This window comes from Schistocerca serialis, chromosome 8, assembly GCF_023864345.2.
Source record: "Schistocerca serialis cubense isolate TAMUIC-IGC-003099 chromosome 8, iqSchSeri2.2, whole genome shotgun sequence".
Lineage (NCBI taxonomy): Eukaryota > Metazoa > Arthropoda > Insecta > Orthoptera > Acrididae > Schistocerca > Schistocerca serialis.
The window spans coordinates 306,681,692-306,694,076 of NC_064645.1; the positions used below are offsets into that span (position 1 = coordinate 306,681,692).

Consider the following 12,385-nt stretch of genomic DNA (forward strand, 5'->3'; position numbering starts at 1 on the left):
ATTCAAATGTCTATAACAAACATAGCGTCACTGAAAGTGTACATAAATGCGATCAACACAACACCATCACATTTGCGCGCACTGTCATGCCAACTTACAAACTGTCTGTGCCCGTGAAGTTCTGTACAGACGTCTCAACCATGAACCAAAGTACACTGCTATCTTAACTGACATCAAACATCTATGTCTTGTACCCGATTGATTGATAAATATATTACTAATGAATTGAAAGAAACGATCCACAAATTGAGGATTTGCTAATCTGGGATGTCGTTCCTCGGTTAACTCTGGCTATCAATTAAGTTGAAATCATTTTCGTGTAGGGAACGTAATATAACTTGCCAGATTTAAGCTTTTGTGGTATTTAAATTATCGTTCTTTAAACAAATAAATCAGAAAAATTAAAAAGTAATCTTAGGTCAGAAGATGGCAGATCTTTCGCATACTCAGCTTTACAAGGCTACGATTTCAAGTCAGCTGTTTGATACGCCTGTGTGTTTATTACCTGCTGTAAGTAGTGTACGGCGTAATGCGCGCAAGTGGTTCTAGCGTTAAAATCTGGTTGTGAGCCTTATTAATGGGTGCTTCTTAAGTGTTGACAATGACATAAAATATTTTGACGTTTCATCTGTGAAAACGTCGAAGACAATCAGAAGGTCTTGACATCTTCGAGAGGACATAAACAGAGTGAGTTTCCTTACTGTTTTAGAACCACGCATGTATCCACATTTATTAAAATAGTTTTGATTTTTTAATTTCTGTTGGAGGCGTTTCTGATCATTTGACTGAGGAAAAACTCGTGTAAGAGTAGCATTATATTTCATTATTGAACCTTGACAAAGTCGTTGTTACATTCTGCATGATTTTTAATCGCACGAAAAAATTGATGCTAAACAGCCTTAAAGTGAAATATATTATCAAGCAAAAAAAAGTGCGAAAGAGTCGTGATATCCAATGACTAACTTACTGTATTTGTAAAAGAACGTAATGTTTTATGATAACAGTAGTGCAGATAGATCAAGAAAAAGATAATGAAGAGTGCCTATACTATTGAGAGAATTCAGAGACCAGAAAAAATATCCTCAACGCCTCTATTACTGTAATGTACAAACAGCTAGTACCAACGTACAAAAGCGCAACTGCAACAGGCAGAAGAATCTGTATATTCAGCAAACTAGATAAAGAAGCAGTACTGGTAGCCCTGTGTCTCAGTAAGGAACTTGAAACATTTAGCTCTGGAGAAGAGCCGAGACTCGCGTTTAAAAGAATAGTTTTCATGGTGCTGCTGCTGTTTTTGTTGTGGTCTTCTGTGCTAAGACTGGTTTGATGCAGCTCTCCATGCTACACTGTATGGTACTGTGCGACACTCTTCATCTCCAAATAACTGTTACAGCCTTCTGAGTCTTCTTACTTAATTCATTTTTTGACCTTCCTTCAATTTTTACCCCCCTCCCCCCTCCATGCACACTCACTGAGTTGGTGATTCCTTGATGTCTCAAAAAGTGTCCTATCAACTGATCCCTTCTTTTAGTCAAGTTGTGTCTTATGTCAAAGATTTATTGTATCTCAAGTTCTGTTCATTACCTCCTGATTAGTTATGTGATCTACCCATCTAATTATTAGCATTCTTCTGCAGCACCTCATTTCAAAAGTTTCTATTCTCCTCTTGTGTAAACTGTTTATCATCCAGGTTTCAATTTCATATATGGCTGCACTCCAGACAAATGTCTTCTGAAAAAACTTCCTAACATTTAAGTCTATATTAAGTGTTAACAAATTCCTTTCTTCAGAAGTGCTGTTGTTGCTATTGCTAGTCTACATTTAATATCCTCTCTACTTTGGCCATCATTTTGCTGTCCAAATAGCAAAACATACCTACTGCCTTATGTTTGTCATTTGCTAATCTAATTCCCTCAGTATCACCTGATTTAATTTGACTACATTCCATTATCTTTGTCTTGCTTTCATTGATGTTTGTCTTATATTCTCCTTTCAGGACACTGTCCATTCCATTCAACTGATCTTCCAAGTCCTTTACTGTCTCTGACAGAATTACAGTGTCATTGGCAAAACTCAATGTTTTTAGTTCTTCTCCCTGAGCTATAATTTCCACTCCAAATTTTTCTTTTGTTTTCTTTCTGCTTTTTCGATGTACCAATTGAATAACATCGGGGATGGAGTACAACCCTGTCTCACTCTCTTCTCAGCCACTGCTTCCCTTTATGCCCCTTGACTCATAACTACTATCTGGTTTCTGTACAAGTTGTAAGAGAGTATTCCAGTCAAAAGCTTTCTCTAATTTTACAAGTGTAGGTTTTTCTTTCCTTAACTAAGGTAATTTGTAGGCTCAGTATTGCCTCTTGTGTTCCTACATTTCTCCGAAACCGAAACTAATCTACCCTGGGGCTGGCTTCTATCAGTTTTCCCTTTCTTATGTAAAGAACCATTATTAGTGTTTTGCTACCTTATTAAACTGTTAGTTTGATAGACACTGCACATACCCTTTTGAAGATGCGAATTTTCATCAGGTTACCTTCCATTCGGAAAGTGGGTACACTCAGTGACTGTTATGTGACTTACAGAGTGCAGCAATCAGTCGTCCTGTAGGCTGGGCAGACTGGTAAAACAGAGTAGGTGGTGAACTGTGATGGAACTAACATCAGACTTAAACGCCTGGGCAGTTTACAAGTGCATCTGAAGACAGAGTGCACAGAATACTCCTAACGATGGGCCTCCACAGCTGATGACATCAGCAACCATGGCCGAAATGTGCACTTGACCTTCAGAATTGGACGTTGGTGCAGTGGCAGAACATTGCACAGTCTAATGAATAATGATACCATCTTTAGGGCCTATCATGCTGACGGGAGGGCACAAATGTGTAAACCCCTTCATTATGATAATGCTTCTTGACTGCAGTGGCGTTTTTCAGCAAGATAATGTGCCATGTCTCAAGGCCAGGAGTGCGATGGAGTGGTTTGGGGAACACAGTAGCAAGTTCCAGTTGATGTACTCATTCACCAACATGCCAGATCAGATCCTGATCGAACACATCTGGGATGTGATTGGATGTGATGTCAGAGCTCATTGATCCCCTCCACAAAATTTATGGGAATTAGGGCCTATGTGACTTGTTGTGCAGATGTGATGCCAACTCCCTCCAGTGACCTATCAAGGCCTCATTGCTTCCATGCCATGATATGTCATCACTGCTATCCATGGCGAAAATGAACATACTGGCTAGTAGGTAGGAGGTCATAAAGTTCTGGCTGATGAGTGTACATACACAGAAGAACAGTTGATGATGATAGGGACCCTCCATGGTATATGGTCATTGTAAAGAAACATAAAGTACTGCATAATAGGACTATAGATAAAGGACATGCTGAATGGGACACCTTTGGCTCTCAGTAGATTATGATTTTAGCCTTCAGTGACTAGTGTAGCTGAATATTAAAGGATAATGTTGGAATCTGCAGATATGAATTAAAATTTGTGCCATGTCCGGGACTTGAACCGAGATCTTTTTGCTTCCAGCAGTATTGTAGATAAAGATGAGACTTAAATGTCTTGGGGAAAATTTAATTATATGAGGAATATTAAAGGATCACTCACAAAATTCAAAAAGATTCAGATCATGTGTAAAAGCTGTTAGTGATGCCAAAGTTAGTGTCCAGACATTCACAGATGAGACAGGAACTGATATTGAGGGTAGCAAAGCACAAGCAGTAATGCTGAACTCAGTTCTCAGATGTTCGTTCACAAATTAAAATCCAGGGGTATTGCCTCAATTTGATTCTTGTATCACTGCAAAGATCAGTAATACATATATACCATCAGTGGTGTTGAGAAACGGCTCAAATCACAAAAACTGAGCAAAGTTCGAGGGCTTGATGGAAACTCTACCAGAGCTATACTGAATTTGAAGCCGAGTTAGGCTCTCTTTTAACCATAATACACTGAGGATTCAGCAAACAAAAAATCATGCCCACTAATTGGAAGAAACCATAGGTCACACACTTCTACAAGAAGGGTAGAAGTGATCCACAAAACTACTGTGTAATATCCTTGGCATCTGTTTGTTGTACATCTTAAAACATATTCTGAACTCAAATGTAAAGAAGCTTCTCAAACAAAAGGACCTCCTACATGTAAACCAGCACATTTTCCAAAAACATTGACCATCTACATCTACATTTATTCTCTGCAAACAACTGTGAAGTGAATGGCAAAGCATATGCCTCATTGTACCAGTTATTAGGGTTCCTTCCCATTCCATTCACACAGTGTGGAAGAATGATTGCCTCTCTCTCTGTGTGTGTGTGTGTGTGTGTGTGTGTGTGTGTGTGTGTGTGTGTGTGTGTGTGTGGGTGGGTGAGTACGCGCGCAGTAATTATTCTAATCTTATGCTCGTGATCCCTATGTGGGCAATATGTAGAGGGTTGAAATACATTCCTAGATTTGTACATTTAAAACCTGTTCTTGAAACTCGATTAGTAGATTTTTTTGGGGTTATTTCTTCAGAATCTCTGTAACACTTTCCTATGGGTCGAAAAAATGTGACCATTCATGCTGCCATTCTCTCTGTGTGTTCAATATCCTCTGTTGGTTCTATTTGGTATGGCTCCCACACACTTGAGCAGTATTCTAGAACAGATAGCACGAGTGATTTGTGAGCAATCTGATTGTAGACTAATTGCACTTCCCAAGTATTCTGTCAATAAAATGAAGCCTACACCTGCTCCATCCACAACTGGGGCTATGTGATCATTCCATTTCATATGCCTACAAAGTGTTACACCCAGGTATTAGTTTCAGTTGGTCGATTCCAACTATGACTCATTGACATTATAGTTACAGGATACTATGCTTTTTATATTTCTGAAGCTCAGAGTTTTACATTTTTGAACATTTAAGCAACTTGCCTATCTATGCATCACTTTGAAATCTTATCAAGGTTTGACTGAATATTTTATCAACTTCTTTCTGACAATACTTCATTATAGATAACTGCATCATTGGCAAAAAGTCTGAGGTTACTATTAATATTGTCCGTAATATATTTTGCACTTTTCTCACATGAAAAGCCAGCAATCAAGTACATATACTATTTTTTGATTTATGAAAACCATTCGACTCATTACCACACTTATGATTTTTATTGAAAATGTGATCACTTAGTGTGTCAAGTGAAATTTGTGAGGATTTCTTTGTAGGGAGGATGCAGCATGTTATGAGATGGAGAGTCGTTGACAGATGTAGAGTTAACTGCAGGTGTTCTGCTGAGAAGTGTAGGCCTACTGGGACTCTTGCTGTTCAAGAACATTGTCAAACTTTTCACAAATGGTATGGTTGTCTGTAATGAAGTACTGTGAGGAAAAAGTTGCGCAAATTATTCAGTCACAGCTTGAGAAAATTTCAAAGTTGTGCAAAGATTGACAGCCTGCCTTAAGTGATCAGAAATGTAAAATTGTGCAGTTCATAAAACAAAAAAATCTAGCATCTTCTGACTTCAGTATCAATGAATAATAACTGGAATCAGTCAACTTATACCAGTACCTGGATGTAACCGTTTTTGGGGATATGAAATGGAATCATCACATAGGCTTAGTTGTAGGTAAAGCAGGTACCAGACTTCAGTTAATTGATAGAATACTTGGGTAATGCAGTTGGTCTGCAAAGGAGATGACTTACGAAACACTCGTGTGACTCATCCTAGAATGTTGCTAGAATGTTGGGACCAATACCAAACAGGTCTAACAGGAATATTGAACATATACAGAGAAGGACAACCACAGGTTTGTTTTACCTGAAGTGGAGACATGAAAACCCTGAATATACTGAACTGGCACACACATGAAGATAGATGCAAACTATCCCAAGAAAGTCTACTTACAAAGTTTTAATGGACCCCTATGCATTAAAATGTAGAAAGGGAAATAGAGAACCGTACTCATAAATTGAAGTAAATGAAACTACTCTTCTGATAGCATTCACACAGTAAATATTACATTCTATACCAGAGGAAGTGCATTGTGCACATGTAGTATCTGGTAGGAGGTTAGTTGTCCTCCACAGTTACACAGGATTCAATCTGCTGAATAATTCTTCATTCAGTTATTTCATTTATTCTTAAATCCTTAACATGGTGGATGTAGTTAGATAGTTAAAAGATTCTGTATTCATTTAGATTTTAGCCTCTTAGGGTGAAGGTGCATGAACTTATTCACACTTATGTAAACTTGATTGTGCTTATGTTTTATTTTTCACCACAAATAGTCTTACAATTGGTGCATTAATGCATCAGCATGAGGATCAAGTGGTTCCATGGAAATAACTGAAAGTTCATATAGTACAGTTAAAGTTGAAATTTTAATGGGTTCTGTGATATCCATCAATATCCATCAAGTGAAAATTTATGTAACCTAACATTAGAATGAAGATGTGCAGTATTATTTAAGCAAGGGTTTGATCTATTGCCAGCTTGCAAATTGGAGTAGACTCTTTTATCATCAGTGAGGTGTACTACTGAGTTTTGAACACAAACCTATAAATAATGTTAAAATATCTCATTGTAGCCTAAGTTCTAGCACTCATAATGTGAATGTTGCTTAGGATTATACACTAATCTTTTGTTCGAAACCTATTTGGTGAGGGTTTTTTTCCACTAATTTTCTGATAGGTTTGATGCAGCTTGCAGCAACTTCCTTCTCCTGTGCCAGCTGTTCTTCTCAGAGCAACACTTACACCCAACATCATCAGTTATTGTGAGCTATATAGTAATCTCTAACAATGGAAAGTCCAGGCTGGACTGCCGAGCTGACCTTTGCAATTTGCCCTATCCCCCAAAACTCCCTGCCAATGTCCAAATAAATCCAGACCCGAAACAACCCCAGAACACTGTTGTTAATCTTTCCACCAAAGTCCTCAGCCCCACAGAAGTTTCAGTCCTATCCACAGGCTTCACTTTTAGCCCTATACTAAAATTTAGCCATGTTGGATTTGTCAAAGGCCCTATCTCCTTCCTCCAATCCCGGCAATGAAAACACTCCTTTGCCACCAATCCGTCCAACCAAAGCCAAGCTAATCCCAGCATTGAACCCTGCCTCTCCCAGTTCATACCACCATCCACCATCCTAGTGCGATCCTTCCTCGTCTCCCCACCTCCCACGTAACCACTACCTGTACACCTCCCTAAAATTCCTTACCTCCAACTTGGTCTCTTCCCCATGTCCCTTCCTAAGGACACCAGCCTTTCAGCAGAGGGAAGGACAGCAGTACACAGATCCTGAACTAATCATCCCACCTGCAGATAAAAGGTTTTACCACTGTTGTTATGAATCACAGTGACTGACATGGCAGAATGCCTCTGCCATTTGTTAGACTCTTCCACCCCATAAACTCTGCCATGGTGATCCCGTTCTGGAAGTCCAACATAATTTCCAATCCCTTCTCAGAACCTTAGTCTTAGTCTCTTCCCAGAACAAGTCTATTTCCCTCCTCACCTCTAAGACTCCCTGGATATTGACCTTCCACAAACCCAACAATCATGGATGTGCCATTGTAGCTGCTTATTATGCTCCTACTGAAAGAGTTTTGGCCCTCATTGATCAGCACCTCCAACCAGTTACTCAAAATCTAATCTCCATCATCAAAGATACCAACCATTTCCCTCACCAACTCCCCACCATTCCCACCACTTTAACCTCCTGGATTCCTACTCGTCACTGTTGACACCACTTTCCTCTACACAAACATCCCTTATGCCCGTGGTCCTGCACTATTGAACACTAAGTCTTCCTGCATACTTTAGATTATAAACCCACTGCCTCATTCCTCACACACCTTGTTAACACACAAATATTTCTCCATTGAAAAGAAGGCACAGAAACAAATCAACGGCACAGCCAGTGACACCTGCATGGCATCCTTATATGCTAACCTTTTATGGGCCATTTAGAGGAAACCTTCCTAGCCTCCCAAAACCCCAAAGCCTGGCCTAGGTTCATTGACAATATCTTCATGATTTGGACTGAGGGCCAAGACTACCTATGCTCATTCCTTCCACTGCTTCACCTGGTCCTCCTCAACACAGTGTGCCTCGTTCCTGGACATTGACATCCTCCTCTCTGATGGCTTCATCCACACCTCTGTCCACATTAAACCAACCATGTTTTGAAAGCTGACATCACTTTCACACAAAAAATCCCTCCCACACAGCCTGGCCACATGGTAACAGCGTATCTGCAGTGACAAGAACTCCCTTGCGCAGTATGCTGAATGTGTCACAAAGTCTTTCTCAGAAACACACTGTACCTCAGACCTAGTCTGCAAACAATTTCCTGTGCCATATCCCCACACACCCACAGTCCTCCCACCACCCTGAAAAAACAACTACAAAGGAGCACCCTCTTCATCAACCAGTACCACCCAGGACTGGAACAACTGAACCACATCCTTTCTCAGGGCTTTGATTGTCTATCATAATGCCCTGAAATGAGGGCTACGTTACCTAATGTCCATTCTACCCCTCCTAAAATAGTGTCTGCCCACTCAACCTCTGTGACAGCCTAGTCCACACCTATATTGGTCCCAAACCCAACCATCTGCCTACCAGGATGAAAGGCCACTGCAAAACTCTGGCCAAGAGCAAAGTGGACCTTGTGGCACAACATGCAGCTGAATAGAACTTGCTTGATTTCAATGGCTGCTTCATGACTGGGGCCATCTAGATCCTCCCCTCCACCACCACCACCACCACCACCACCACCTTTTCTGAACTGTGCAGGTGGGAGTTATCCTTAACAACACATTCTCCACTCAAAGTTGTCCTGGTCTCAACCTCCAGTGATCTTCTGTTCCCGAACCCTCCACCCTACATATTGTGCCCTGTGTCCTATCACTTGCTCCAAACTGAAGTCCTCTCACCCTCATTGTGCACCACTGTGTATCACCGCACATCACCGGTCTTTTCCCTTTCTTTGGTCCTCTCCCTTTCCACTCTCCATTATTCACCCCCCCCTCCTCCCCCCACTCCTCGATGCTGGTGCCTGGCAGCCATATTCTATCACCATTAGTCCTTGGACACTCCACAAGACAGTGTTGACTTCTCTCCCACCCCCCCCCCCCCCAATCCATACCCTGCTAACTCTCCCCCTCCCCACCCCACTCTGGATTGCTGCTTCAATTGTGCAGTTGCACTACTTTCCTCTACACAAACATCCCTTATGCCCGTGGTCCTGCCACTATTGAACACTGACTGGACTGGAGATAGTGGTCACGTGTGCATTAGGTGTGTTTTCTTGTGTGAATGTGTGTGTGTTTCCTTACTGAAGAAGGCTCAGGCCAAAAACTCGGTGTGTAACAGTATTGTTGTTGTGCCTGTCTGCAATTCAGTGTGTCATCTTTACAGTGAGTAGCAGTCTTTTTCATAATATTGTTGATGTGCTATTTCTCTCTGCCCACACAGTTTTTGCCCTGTGCAGCTTAGCTTATGTCGTAACACTAGTCCCTTCTTCTAAGCAGAGTTTTTCCGTATATTTCTTTCCTTACTAAAACTACGGAGAACTCCCTCATTTCTTATCATACCTTTACACTTAATTTTCAACATCCTCTTGTAATGCAACATCTTGCTCACTTTCTCTTTTATCTTGCTTTCCCATGCTAAATTATTCATAGATGTGAAAACTAATAGAACTTGAAATTCAGTGTTTCTTCCTGCTGCAGCTCATTAGTTACAGTAAAAGTATCAGATTGTTAATATTGTCCAGATAGGTGGCTCATTGATTCCACAAACTATTCCTTCTTTGGGGTATAATGGCAAATTAAGAAATTATTGGTGTATAAATTTATCTTTTGCTGTAGCAGAAGCAAAAGTGTGCTAATTGACCTTGATAAGTCCAATGTATCATTTGTATAGATCTTATGGAGAAATACAGTAACCCAGTGTTTGATGACTACCAGACTAGGAACTGTTTTGATTTTCTGTGTTTTATACATCTGTAGCAGGCTTTACAATGCATTGATGGATTTCTTATTGAAATGGGCAAAGCCAACACACACAGCACCTAAAACGACATACAAGTGAATGAAAATGCCAAATTTGTTTTAATTGCTCATAGTTTTGAATTAACAACTTTGGTAGGAGAAACTACTTGAGGAGTGTTCCTGCAAGATGTGGTTGAAATGGTATAAAGAAAGAAAACCTTCATTAATGGGACGTTGATGATATAAAATGTTTTTTCTTCTAACTGGTCTGTGGTGCAGAGTAGTTGCTAACAGTAAGAAAGTAGAGACATTGTGATTTGCATGTGTGACTTCGTCTGACCAACTACAGGCTGTAATTTCAGAGTTAAGAAATATCCAAACAATAGTTAGTTATTTAGGTTCATGCTCCATGGACCATTTGTATGATAAATCATAATGATGTATAATAAGTCCTTTTACATTCATGTAGCAAATTAGTTTACAGGTTTTTGTTTGTTTTTGTTTTATTATTATTATTGTTATTATTAAATGTACAGATATGAGTTGTAGCAACAAAAATAATCAATTTTTGACATTATAACATGATGAGTTAGTATATTCTACCCTCCACCGTTTACACATTACAATTATAGAAATTCTTTTACAATTTGCACAACATACTTACAAAGAATTTTTTTTTTTTTTTTTTTTTGCTGTTTAATTTCAGGTTACATTTATATTTATCAGCACGTTACTCTGCCTTGCCATTAATGTGGATTCTGTGATTGCTTTCCAGTCACTGACATTCATTAGAGGAAAGATATATCACAAGTTTTTCATTGAGACCCATTTTGGTTGTGAGAAACATGTTGGCTCAAAATTGGGCAATATCAATGTCAACAGACTACATAAACAGTTGTTTCACATTATTATACCCTTTTATTGATACAAGATTGTGTCAGATAAGTCAGAAGTTCCTTCTAAATGAATTTATTGCTGTAGCTGCAAACTTATCCCTCCCCCCCCCTTCCCCCCCCCCCCCCCCCCCACACACACACACACACACACACACACACACACACACACACACACACACACACACAGAGAGAGAGAGAGAGAGAGAGAGAGAGAGAGAGAGAGAGAGAGAGAGAGATATTTTGTATACCACAGTCTTAGAGCTTAACATCACTTGGCTCCTGTGTGGATGATAAAAACTATGGTGTGTAGTTGAAAAATGACAGTATGTTGGATGTTTTGTGGTGTTTCAACATCCATTTTAAACAAAATCAAGCCAGTGGAATTTTCTTTTGCTGATCTAATTTTGGAATCTCTTCTCACCAAGATAGAATGTAGCTGTTGTCTTCCCATGCCTCTGGGCCTTTTCCAAGCGTACCTTCTCCTCTTGTGACTTTTGAACAGTTTATTAGCTTTAACTAGCTAAACATTGTTACAGAATTCAATTAGTATTTCTCCTCCCTTGTTACTACAATCAAGCCCATATTCTCCTGTAACTCTTTTTTTCTGTTTCTTTCCGTAGCACCACTTTCCACTCTCCCAAGATGGTTAGATTATGATCACCCTTTACATACTGAATCACCTGTTAAATATTCTCCCTCTCCCTCAGATACTTAAAAAGCTTATAAGAAAGCCGCTTAGGAGCGGCATGGAAAGAGTTCCTTCCTTATGTGTGTTTATAGTATTGAGAAACTCCCTTTAGAGGAATTGAATATTTTCTCATTTGTGCCACCTTATTTATAAGTAATCAAGATACAATACATATAGTAAATGTTTTCATAAAGTGTTGCATTCGTGTAACATTTCTTCTGTTTGTCTGTGGAAAATAAATAAATGTAGAATACATACGTCCAAGATACAGCTTCTGTTGGAATTGACTGGTGTTGGGATGCAGAGGCAAGTGCAGAACTGAAAGAGTAATTGGGCAAGGAGTTTTCGGATCTTGAAAACTGTTCTTGCCTACCCCAGAGGAACTTTATATGATCTTACACTGGGAAAATGGAGGAGGACTGTGTATTAATGAAATTACCTTAAAGAGCTTTGTTTTGCAGATGGCATTGTACTTTTTGCCTGTAATGCAGATAAGCAATGAATGAAAAAATTAAGAGCTAATTTGAAAATCAGGAGTAACAAGTGCAGCATAAGAACGTTGGATAAATTGATAATGAAATGGTAGAACTAGTCGATGAGTTTTTATGTATTTAGAACAGTTGAAGACAATGACAAAGTGGACAGTAAAAGAAGTAAATAAAAGAGTAAAAATGGCCTATAGCACTTTCACTGAACTGAATTGAGTTTAGGAAGAAAGCTTCCAACATTGGTGGAAGTTTACAATCAACGAGGATTGCTAGTTTTGACTTACAGCAATGAAACATGGAATTTTAATATGAAAATAATTCAGATA

The 12,385-nt window shown here is 39.4% G+C and overlaps 1 protein-coding gene across 1 annotated transcript in view; it reads left to right on the forward strand.

The window, feature by feature from the left end:
• The first annotated feature begins 387 nt into the window (after nt 1-387).
• Nucleotides 388-12,385, forward strand: part of LOC126416571 (5'-AMP-activated protein kinase subunit beta-1) — a 64,053-nt gene continuing 52,055 nt past the window's right edge. Inside the window, exon 1 of the mRNA XM_050084319.1 lies at nt 388-687. The gene's annotated coding sequence lies outside the window, so the exon portion shown is untranslated. The remainder of the gene's footprint in view (nt 688-12,385) is intronic.